An 11,778-nucleotide genomic window follows, 5' to 3' on the forward strand; every position below is an offset into this window, starting at 1 on the left:
TATCATATTAGATACATTTGAGAGTGTTGAAAATGATTACGTTACTCTGTGCGTTCGCTCGGTGGCTGCTGTGAGACACTTGTTTGAGACACACTGCAGTAAGATACATCGATTTTAGAATATCATATTAAATACTGGATGGCTTGTGTTGATAAATGGCATGCAATTCATTTTAAAACATATTGTATGATGATCATACAATACGATGATGGAGAAAAATCTGTATTACTGTTACTAAAAATAAAGCTGCATCTGATTATGCTATGTTAGCTACTTGACAAAATAGTGTTTTTCTCTGAGTCATGGTAAAGCATACTCGCAAAAAAATCAAGAAAATTAGATTTAAAAAAGAAGACTAAACGTGTTGAGCTATATAACAACAATTAGTTTTCTATCTATAAATATATCAAAACAGTTGTTCACTTGTCTATTAAAATGTGTAAATATTAAAGCGTCTTTGGTGTTTTCATGGTTTCTACAAAATAAAACCAGGAATCGAGGCAGACCGAGGGTTAACGCGGATATGACACAATTGACAGGCAACTCCTCACTTGTCCCGGAGCCTTGGTTAAAATTGTAATTTTCTCACGATTTACAAATAGTTGGAAACATTTGAGATATTGTAAGTACTCAAGTGAACAAAATATATAACACTGGCCTAGTGGAAAAAGCCAGGGACACTGTAGTCATCCTCCCATTCCCATACAGCCTAGGAACCCCATGGGGCCTAGAGCATATATAGGGAACAGAAAAATACATAACTACCTGGACTTGGTCAGGGCCGTAGACAAGGTTCATAAGCTGGTCACATTGGTGAGGCTTATGCAGAGAGAATCTGCATTTGCAACGCAAGAAAGTCTAGGTTATAAAATCTTACAAACGTGGACAGCGAGGCCCAGCCAGCCGCCTCACAGATTTCCACGATGGACACGCCAGTGGACCATGCCCAAGAAGAGGCCATGCCTCTTGTGGAGTGCGCTTTAACACCTATAGGACATTGCAGGCCTAAGGAGGAATAAGCGAGCGCTAGAGCATCGACTCTCCACCTGGATAACCTGGGCTTCGTGACCGGAAGACCTCTCGTGCGGCCACCGAAGAAGACAAAAAGTTGTTCCGACTGACGAAAAGAGGCGGAACCATCGATGTAGGCCCTCAGGGCCCTGACGGGACAGAGTAGTTTCAACTCCTGATCATCCTAGGAAGGAGGAAGTGGGGAGAGAATGACCATCTGCACCCTAAAAGGAGTAGATAGGACCTTCGGGACGTATCCATATCTTGGTTTCAGGACGACTTTGGAGTCGTTAGGCCCGAATTCAAGACAGGAGGGGCTCACAGGGAGCGCCTGCAAATCTCCCACTCGCTTAACCAATGCTAAGGCTAGCAATAAGGCGGTTTTTTAACGATAGGGGACGTAAGTCGGCAGTCTGGAGTGGTTCAAAAAGAGGGCCCTTAAGACCTCTAAGAGCCTCCTAGATCCCTTTAGGAAGTGAACAACAAGGTTGTTTCTCCCTATTGGCTGCCCTGCTAAAGGAGCATGGGAGGCTGTTATAGCAGCTACATAGACTTTAAGAGTAGAGGGAGTACGGCCCCTATTCATTAAGTCCTGAAGGATGGACAATATCAGGGATATGTCAGGTAAATGGGTCTTCGTTCCGGGCTGTACATCAGGCAGCAAAGACTGGCCATTTTAGGAAGTAGAGCCGTCTCCTTGACAAGGCTCTAGCTCCATAGAGGAGCCACCAGGAGGACTTTGTGGGTACCCTTCCTGATTCGCTTGATAACCTGGGGAATCAGAGCGATCGGGAGAAAAGCGTAAAGGAGAAGGCTGGGCCAATCGTGGGCCTTCGCATCCCTGGTCTTTGAAAAATAAATTGGGCAATGATAGTTGTCTTCTGAGGCAAAGAGTTTGACCTCTGCCCTCCCGAAGGCATCCCAACCTCGCTCCAGACCAAGACGATATCAGTCCGCTTCAGATATGTGTCTGCATCAGGTCAGTTACTAGTTGGCATGTCTGTTCTTCCTATGTGGAGTAGCGTATTAAATTAATGAGAGTATAAATCCTTTAGTTTAAACGTGCTCATGTGAATAGCTCTTATATAGGCTACAGTAGTTCTGTTTTGTTTGTGTTATGTTTTTCTGAGAATAGACATGACTTCACTGGAATTCCTACATAACCTGTAACACTCTAAAACAACATTCGGATGCAATAAATACAACATTAAGGCAATTCTAAGATGGCATTCTATGCGTTTGTTTTGTGTACTAAAGTCTGTCAATCATCATTAGAGCGCCACCCTCAGGCTGAATAACGCAAGGACATTAGAATTCTGCCAAAAGTGTGTCTGTGTTCAGCGATTAGGATATAAAGCTTACAAAATGTTTATCATAAACTAGCGCTTAGACCCAGAATCTGCCCTACCTAAGTTTATGGCCAGGAGCCGCTACTGGTCTACAGTGTGAAAAATGACAGTGCTGTGACTGTCAAATTTCTATATATAGAAAAAAATATATATAGAAAATGAGTGTTTTGAGTTCAAAGTTTGACTGTTGGGGCCCCATACCTGGAATCGCTTAGGGCCCCTAAATCACTAAGTCCGCCCCTGCTCTTTATAAGGCACATTCTTCACATCTACCACCACAGTATAGTTTTCAAACACTGTCATGATGCCACTGAGTCTGAAACATGCTGAAAAAAAAGAAAAAAAAAATCCTACAGTAAATATCAATATCAATCACATGATGAACACTATAGCGTCAGTCTTTCTTTTTGCGTATCAACATAAACATGTTCGAGGAAACACCTGGAATATTTATTAAACAAATCAGACATTATACATAATACTTGTATTCACATACACATGGAAGTTATGATCTTTCTCTTGATGTAAAGTAATTAAACAGTCGGATCCAAATCCTGCTGCAGTGCCTCTTCTTGATGGTGTTGTCATGTCATATCATTAGCAGACGGAAGAGTACCTTACCGTGGACAAAGTCAGAGTGAAGTGACAAGTTTGTATTTTAAGAAAATACCATACCTTCCCATGTAAAGTTACATACGGTAAAGACACACCTTACTGTGACAAAAACATTAGACGGGCTCCATCCAGTGGTTGAAGCGGTCCTTACAGAAATTATTATGTACAATTACCCCTAAAAACATACACGCATAGAGGGGCGCTGCATCTCTCCAATCAAAGAGTATGAGGTCTCTGCGGAACAAAAGTGGGCGTTTCTGAATGTGTGGGTGTTTTCAAACTGCTGGGTGTTTATAAATCATGCAATGAAAATGATCCCCTTCACCCGACCCCACCCCTAAACCCTACCCACAATCTGACGTTGGCAAATTAGGTAACGCTCTCAAAAACGCCCCTCCCACGGTAACTCCTATTACTGTCCTGCAGAGACCTGCACTTGGAATCAGAGGCTTCTGTTGTGGGATAATCCTAATGGTTCCTCCCTTTCCTCTGCCACATCCACTGAGAAGACGAACCAGCGAATATCAGTAAGACCGTATGTTTGTTGAACTGCTGAGATTTTTATCAGTCCGCGGTGCTTTATAGCAGCATCGCTTCTTCTGTGTGTGTTCCGTTAAGCATATATGCAGATATGGCTCGGCACACGTTCTTTTCAAATTATGTACTCAGAAATGTGCCCATGAGGACAGCTGTCATAGTTATGGCCATGCTCATCTTTTTCAAATATGTGTTCACGTGCCCTTGCACAACTCGCGAGATAACTCTCCTGCACTGCTGGCTCTACCTATGCCTGCCAATAGGCATACTGTTCTTCATAATGATCCTCGTCGACGCTCAGCTCCTGAAGATGTGCAGATGTTACGTATGCAAATGTTGCGTCAGCGGTCAGAGCAGATGCTGTAAGAGTGAGTGCTGCGATACTTTTGAATGCTGCTGTTGTGCTGGTGGTTACTGTTACCATCCAGAACGCTGTGGACAGGAAGGATGGTATTACTGTGGCATTATATGGAAGCACCTACTTAATGTCTTTTATGCGGGATCGCTGTGGATAGTCGTTGCATTTATTGACGGGGATTGGTACGTTTGCATGCGGACCATTAATGTGAACGGTACCGGGGAGCAGATTGCGTGCAAGGATCTACCAACTCCAGGAGAAGCAGAGACTCTAAGAAAATTTGACAGTGAATCACGGGTAAAGTGTATATAATCCATTATCTGTGTTATTTATTCTATTGCTATCCATCATATTTGATCACCTATTTTGGTTCCCAGGCCAGAACGTTCTGGGAAGTTTTTGGTTAAAAAAAATCTACAGAGAACGTTCCTAGAACGCTAACATCAGGGTGCTGGTTACATATGTCAGGCGAAATCAAAAATGACCATTTTGTAGTTCTTAGGGACAGTAATAATTCGAAGACTTTTCCCTCTATTTTCTGCATTCTGTCATTTACATAGAAAGAAAATGATTTCTCTCCAAAATGTCTCTTCTATATATATATATATATATATATATATATATATATATATATATATATAATTACACCATTTTACCCTTTACCATGGTAAATGACTTTACCATTTACCATGGTAATTATTATCATAACCAAATAGACTTACCATAGACACTAAGTGCTTGTTAAAAATTCAAGATTGGCACAGTGTTATTTTAGTATTATAGTAATTAATAATATTTTGTATTAGCTTTTATTTTTATATTTTCACATTTCATTTTAATTTTAGTTTTATAAGTTTTTATTAATTTTTCTTTTTTTTTTTTTAATATTTCATTTTTTACCTTTAATTTGTTTCAATCTTAGTAATTTTAGTACTTCAACTTTAACTTATTTCAGTTAGTTGCCAAGGCAACATTTCTTATATTTTTAAGCTTTTAAGTTTTTCATCTAATATTCATATTATATTTTATTTCAGCTTTATTTCAGTTATAGAATTTTTTTTTTATATATACAGTTATAGATAACAATATCAAAACTGTATTGAACCTGATGCAGAATTGAAAGCATTTTTACTTTTACCATTAATAGACATTTCTACCAATTGGTTAAGCATCAATTTTTTTTTTTAATATATAAAGTTGATTTGATCTGTTCACCCTCTGAAGCTATATTATATCAAAATAAATTCTTCTCAAATTCTTTGTAAAATTAATGAAAATGATCGCACGTTACAAAGGATTTCACTGCTGCTTACATCCTGAAATGATGCTTGTGAAAAGTGTAAATTTGATTTAAAAGATTAAAAAAAAAAAATGCTTATTTTACACAATATGTGTTTTACTAAATGGTGGAGAGGCATTTTAAATGGTTAAATAGATTGTGACCTTAACCTTTGCCATTTTTTTTATTTCATTTGTTTTTTCTTCTAGGTAATTGGCCTAATTCTTATTCTTGGCCTTTCATTTTTGTTGACGATAAGCTCATCTCTCATGACCAGATGGAAGCCGTATTATAAATCACTCTATGAAGTTTATCTGGAGCGGGAGACTTCAGCCATTCTGGAGGAGAGACTACATGAAAAAGCAGTGGACAGAGCCAAGCATGTCAGTGAGCTTTCACTGAGAAACATTCAAAATCCACACATGAACACCACTCAGGATGATGCTTGTCATGTTCAGTATCAACAGTTAGGGAACAATGAAAAAGACGTGTGGCATCAAATATCAGACCCGGCCCTACATTTAACAGAGTTGCCATAGGCAATGTCAATTTTGTGCCTACTACCTGCATCTTGCCAAAGTATTGGTGCATCACTGGTTTACACATTTATTTGCATATTATAATAACATTTTTATTGTGTTATATTTTTTTTTCTTTCTTTTTCTTTCTGTTTCATACTGAGACACAAGCAAACTTATTCAATACTGCATTCTATATTGCAGTAAATATTTAGAGGTTTTATAGAACTATAAATAAAATACTGAGGTGCTGAGAAGGTTATTGTTTGAGGTAATTTGGGGTGTGTAAGATTTTCTTTTGAAAGAAATTATACTTTTATGAAGCATAAATGCATTAAATTGATCATCAGTAAAACATATAGACATTTATAATGTTACAGAAGATTTCTATTTCAAATAAATGCTGTTCTTTTGAATTTTCTATTTATCAAAGAATCCAGAAAAAAAATACATCACAGTTTCCACAAAAAATGTTAAGCAGCACAAATGTTTTCAACACTGATAATAAGTGTTCTTAACAGCAAATAAAAATGTTTCTTGAGCAGCAAATCAGCATATTATATATGATTTCTGAAGGATCATGTGCGACTGAAGACTAATGATGCTGAAAATTACATAAAATAGAAAAAATATTATGGTTACTGTATTTTTGATCAAATAAGTAGTCTTCATGAGCATAAGAGACTTCTTTCAAACAATCTTACCGACCCCAAATTGTGCTGTTAGCCTGAGAATGTTTTGAGTTTTTATAGGGTGAATCAAAATGCATTTGCTATTGTTACAATAAGTATTTCAGATCCAATGCACAAGAACAAAAATTATTTCTACCCAAAAAGTAACTCATGAGTCATGACTATGTACTTTTTTTTTTTTTTTTTTTTATAACATATGATAAACTCTCTTAAGACTAAAAAAAAGAAAAGAAAAAAAAGAGCCAAAACTTTTTACCATTTTTTAAAAAACTTTTTACTCTATTGCTTGGACTCCAGTAGTTATTTCTCTGTTTGTTTATTATGTTATTGCTACTAAAGTTATTATTTTTAACTATGTGTGGGGGCAGCAACTTGAAGAAATGTTTTTAGATATAATGGTATTCATTGAGGCAAGTGTTTTCTCTAATTGATTCTGTTAATAAAATGATAATTTAAAAAAACAAAACAAAAAAAAAAAACCAATTCCTTAGAATATACAGCTATAAATGTGGATGTTATTTTTTCGTGAACTAAGATTCATTTCTCCTCTCTACATAATGATATTATTAATTTGACTTTTAAATGCTGAAACACAACAACTCGTGTCCATACTCTTTCTATATAGGTGAAGGTAAGTTTGTTAAAGGTATACTATTTAACTTTTTTGTTCAAAATTTAATTTAGTCAATACGTCATCAATTCTTCCAAAATGTGTTGTGTTTTCGCGGGAAATTGCATAAATACGTCACTCACCCCTGCATGTCTTGTTATATCCGTAAATGGAGAAAAGTTGCACCAGCTAGGCCTACTTTGATGCATATATGGTGACAGGTTAGTTTTCACAACAAGCGAGAAAGGTTGACATGGAGCTCACTAAATCTCGAACCGCCGGAGAATCTCCCATTTAAAAAAAAAAATGCAGAACAGAGGATTGTCTGTCTGCTTGCAAAAAGAGAATGCGACAGAGCTCGCAATAAAAATTGAATCAACGTTGGCTTTTCAGAGATGGCTAGAACTGAGGATTTTGAAATGTAAAAGCAACGCAGTGGTCGTTTTTATTACTCAAAGGTGTTTTATTGAACAGATAAATTGCCATATGTAGCTCTCTAACATAATTCATTGTAAAGCATTATCATTAATCATTATATTGTAAAGGGTCATTTCTTTATGGTTCTTGTAGCCACTGTTGGGGGTAATGCATTACAAGTAACGCAAATTACGTAAATAGATTACTTTTTTTCAAGTAACTAGTAATGCATTACTTTTAAATTTACAACAAAATATCTGAGTTACTTTTTTACAAATAGCTAATGCAAGTTGCTTTGTTTTCTCATTTATTGAGTGACACCATGTTGAGAGAAATAGTGAGCTGCAGATGCATGCGTTGTGTAAACATGGTTATTGTAGACTAAATGTGACTCACTTGCACAAAAACAGATTCAGTATTCCTCAATATGAATAAAAGCAGTGAAATGCAAACTCAGAATATTATGCAAGCCTGCAATAATTAAATGTTAAATAATACAAATAAACTTTTTATTTAATCTCACTTTATTACTGTCTTTGCTGCTGAACTTCAATGATCAAATTCAACCATACTAAAAAGCAAAAATGACTTTAGTTAAACATCATATTGTGTTTAATTTTTTGTTTTTATTGGTGAAGTTGAAGTACGCTCAACTTTCTTTTGCTGCATTTGTTTGAAAGGTTTGTTTGAGCTGCGCCCTCTATTGTACATGCATGAATTTGCATTTCCTTCAGCCTGAGGCTTATTCATTTCACTTTTGGTGTGAAAGGGCCTTTACATTTGCCAAAAATAAAACTTTTAACAAGCAAGCCCAGCCCAGGTGAGAAAAATTAACGCAAAAGTAACGTAACACACTAACTGCATTAGTTACTTTTTAGGAAGTAACGTAGTATTGTAAAAGTAACTTTCCCCAACACTGGTTTTAGCACTGTGCTGGAATTTATTTTCCAAGTGTAGCCCCTCCAGTTCACACCTGCCTGCTCCAAGCAGGATGCGAACCCGGGCCAGTCCGCATGGGAGTCGGATGCTCTAACAAGGAGGCTGCAACCTCTAGCGTTAGTCCCTAGAGCATCTCTTGAGATCAGAGGAGTGAGGTTTACACGTACAGCTCTTACTAGCCTACGTCTGTTACACAAGGAAGTACTGTGTCTATTAATGGGTATTGGTACAGTAATGTCTTTAGCTAGTCAGCTTGAGATCCTTTCCATCTAAACTGGTTATATCTCTTAAGTCTAGTAGTGAATGTTTTATGAGCAGTAGGATAATCATTTTCATCCGTACAGTCGCAGAGCCATCCTTCCTATCTCCGAAAAGTCTTTAGTTTTATCAGATTTATAAAAGAAAGATATGCTATACCGTGTCTTTCTGAAAACAGCCGAGCTCCTGGAGGCGTGCCATGGGCGAAGCTAAAGAGTCACAAGCATGCGCAGCTTTTGCGTAGCGAAGCTATCATTGGTCTGCTAAACAAATGTATTTAAACACACACAATACACCATCGCATTATCCCTGGATAATATTTGATTCATTATATGTTTGTGTTGTTTACATTATATGCACTTACGCGCCGACTGCCAACAAAACAGACATTTGATGCAGTTTTACTTACCACCTGCGGTTCTGACTCATGACCGGGATCTTTTACCGCTGTGACCGCTCCATCTTTCAGTTTCAAACGATCTGTAAATCCAGCGTCGAACTGGGCCTTGTTTATAAAACCATAAGTGGTGATCCTGAGGGCTTGAGCAGCCATGGAAAACATGAGATACTCTCCATTCATTTTAAAAAAGTGATTGCAACTTTCAGACATGACTTTATCCTTATTTTGATAGCTAATTTAAGGAGGTTTCTATGGTTATTTTAATGACAAATGTTGAGAGCGCATCAATGTAATGCGTGAGCACGGTTTTCTCAGCTTCACTGTTCACTTAATGCTGGGTTCTTTGGGAAGCAAGGTTATCTTTCCCTCACAACCAAAAACACACTTCTTTGGTGACATTGCTGATTTCGTGGTCTAAAAACAAAGTGATGAATTCTTTCTAGAGCAAGTCCTGTGCAGCGCTGCCGATGACTTCCGTAACCCGAACAAAGCACGTTGATGGCCGTGCTCTTGCCCTCTCGCTCTGGGTGATGTGTCTGTGCACGCTCTTCCAGAAGAAATGCCCATACAAGGAATTCCACTCTTTATTACGTAATACAAGGCCAAGAACTCTCCGAAACATGTAGGAAATTTGAAGGAGTGTATTTGTCACAGAAATACTCATACGTCATACATCCAACTTGTTTTTTGAAACTTTGGCCATGTTTACCAAGAGAACCCAACTCTTTAACAGTGTAAACTGTTAAAGAGTTTAACAGGCTCTACACTTTAAAGAAGTGTAGAGCCTGCAGTTCCCATCCCAGACACATGAGGTTCCTCCTATTGTTAGGACAGATTTTCAGTCACTGCTGGGTTACATATTCTGTTTAGTTTCATAAAGCTCACTTAAGTAGTTATGCATATGTCTTGATGAGCCACAGCTGTTCAGTTGCAGTATTTTTTTGACTGACTGATTTGTAGACCTTGTCTGTTTTGATATATGGTGTGTACTGGCTAAAGCTCAAGGCCATGAGTATGAAGTTGCTGTTTAAAGTCCTGCACAGAATAAGCTGTGAACTATTATTGTGCCCTTGACCCCAGGTTGCTCCAAAGGAAGTGATTAGTCACTTTGCTCTGTGGTTTTATTTGTCTGTTGACATTAATATTGGTTTGAATTTGCATAATCTAATTTTAATAAATTCTCAGCACAAGATGCTAAACATGTGATATGGTATTATTTACATGTTAAAATTGACATTTTCAGCCTTTTCAAAATACTGTATATCAGATCATCAATTGTGCCAGGGAGAAGGTCAGTGAGGAGAAGTACTTCAAAGAAACACTCTTCTGTTCTGCATAATGAAGATTCTGTGATCTCAGATAATAATATGACTCAGAGTACATCATGCTGCTCCTAATGTTTCATTGCAGATGGTGTTCTTTTTCTGAGAAATGTGTCATCCATTACTTTGGTGCATCTTGACATTAATGGCAAAGTGTCAATGTCAAATCTCTCAGTGTCTCCACATGATCTGGAATTTTATGATGTAAAGCAGAAAACTGATCAGAAAAAAATGTGATGTAATGAGTGACAATATTCTCCTGAACCTTCCTTCTTGAACACTAGAGGGAGGCATTTGCCCTCATAAGAAATATTTTTGCTGGTGACTCGTAAGCTTGTGTATTTAAAGATGCATTCTGTCTTTTTCAGTCTCTTTCTATATTGTAAAAAGTATTACCCTTAAAGGATATGAAGGAAGTTTGAGAAATATTGTATGTTTAAAATCAAACAAACACACACACACACACAAACACATCCTTTTATATATGGTTTACGGGACTCTCCATAGATGTAATGGTTTTTATACTGTACAAACTGTATATTCTATCCCCCTACACTACCCCTATCCCTAAACCTAACCATCACAGAAAACTGTCTGCATTTTTTTGAATTTAAAAAAAAAACACAGTTTAGCATGTCTTTTAAGCCATTTGGTTTACAAGGACACACACACACATACATATATATATATATAGTGAATCCTTCACTTTTTGCCCTAGATTTTGTATATGTTGCCCTTTGAATTTTTATCTAGATTGGCATAATAATAATATGTACCCTTTACAGTATTTTTTAGGGGTAATTGCATGTCCCTTTGAGGGTACTGCCAGTGACAAGCTGTTGTACGCCTAAAGGTAATTTATTTATGATAGTGTAGTTTTATGTACTTCATGAATTTCTACGATAATGTGCAATTAATATCATGCAGTTGTGTGAAAGTATGTCATTTGCTGTTTTTCCTTCAATTACATTTTCAAGGCCATCTTGAACCTCTGAAAATACTGAAGTCATCTTAAAAGGCTTCTTTTTAAAGGCACACATCGGAAATGTGCTATTTTCTAAGACAGTATAGGAAATGTGGGCTTCTGGTCCAGTTCTACACAGCTGTGATTGAATCTGTCCTCTCAACCTCTATGTCCGTCTGGTTTGGCTCTGCATCATCGCACTCTAAGAGGAAATAATTGGTTGCCAGCTCTCCTCACTCACAGACATAAGCATCTACAGTAGGACGGAAATGAAGGTGGGGGAAATCATAGTCAACCAATCCTATCATAGCCATTTTCTTTTTCACTGTCTACCTCACAACAGAGAACAGTTATGCCCTGAAAACTAGGACAAATCGACACCTGCACAGCTTCTTTCCCCAGGCCAGATCTCCTGCCAACATGGACAATTCCCTCAGCATTCCTTTGTAACCCAACAAACCTTCTTTATTCCCTTTCCAACTTCCAATAATTTACCATCTTGAAGCATT

The 11,778-nt window shown here is 37.4% G+C and overlaps 1 long non-coding RNA gene across 1 annotated transcript; it reads left to right on the plus strand.

The window, feature by feature from the left end:
* The first annotated feature begins 770 nt into the window (after positions 1 to 770).
* LOC127519292 (uncharacterized) lies at positions 771 to 7,908 on the plus strand. Its single transcript, XR_007931769.1, has 2 exons — positions 771 to 4,167; positions 5,359 to 7,908. It is a non-coding gene; the product is annotated as an uncharacterized LOC127519292 (long non-coding RNA).
* The last annotated feature ends 3,870 nt before the right edge of the window (positions 7,909 to 11,778 follow it).

The sequence above is a fragment of the Ctenopharyngodon idella genome, chromosome 9, assembly GCF_019924925.1.
Source record: "Ctenopharyngodon idella isolate HZGC_01 chromosome 9, HZGC01, whole genome shotgun sequence".
Classification (NCBI taxonomy): domain Eukaryota; kingdom Metazoa; phylum Chordata; class Actinopteri; order Cypriniformes; family Xenocyprididae; genus Ctenopharyngodon; species Ctenopharyngodon idella.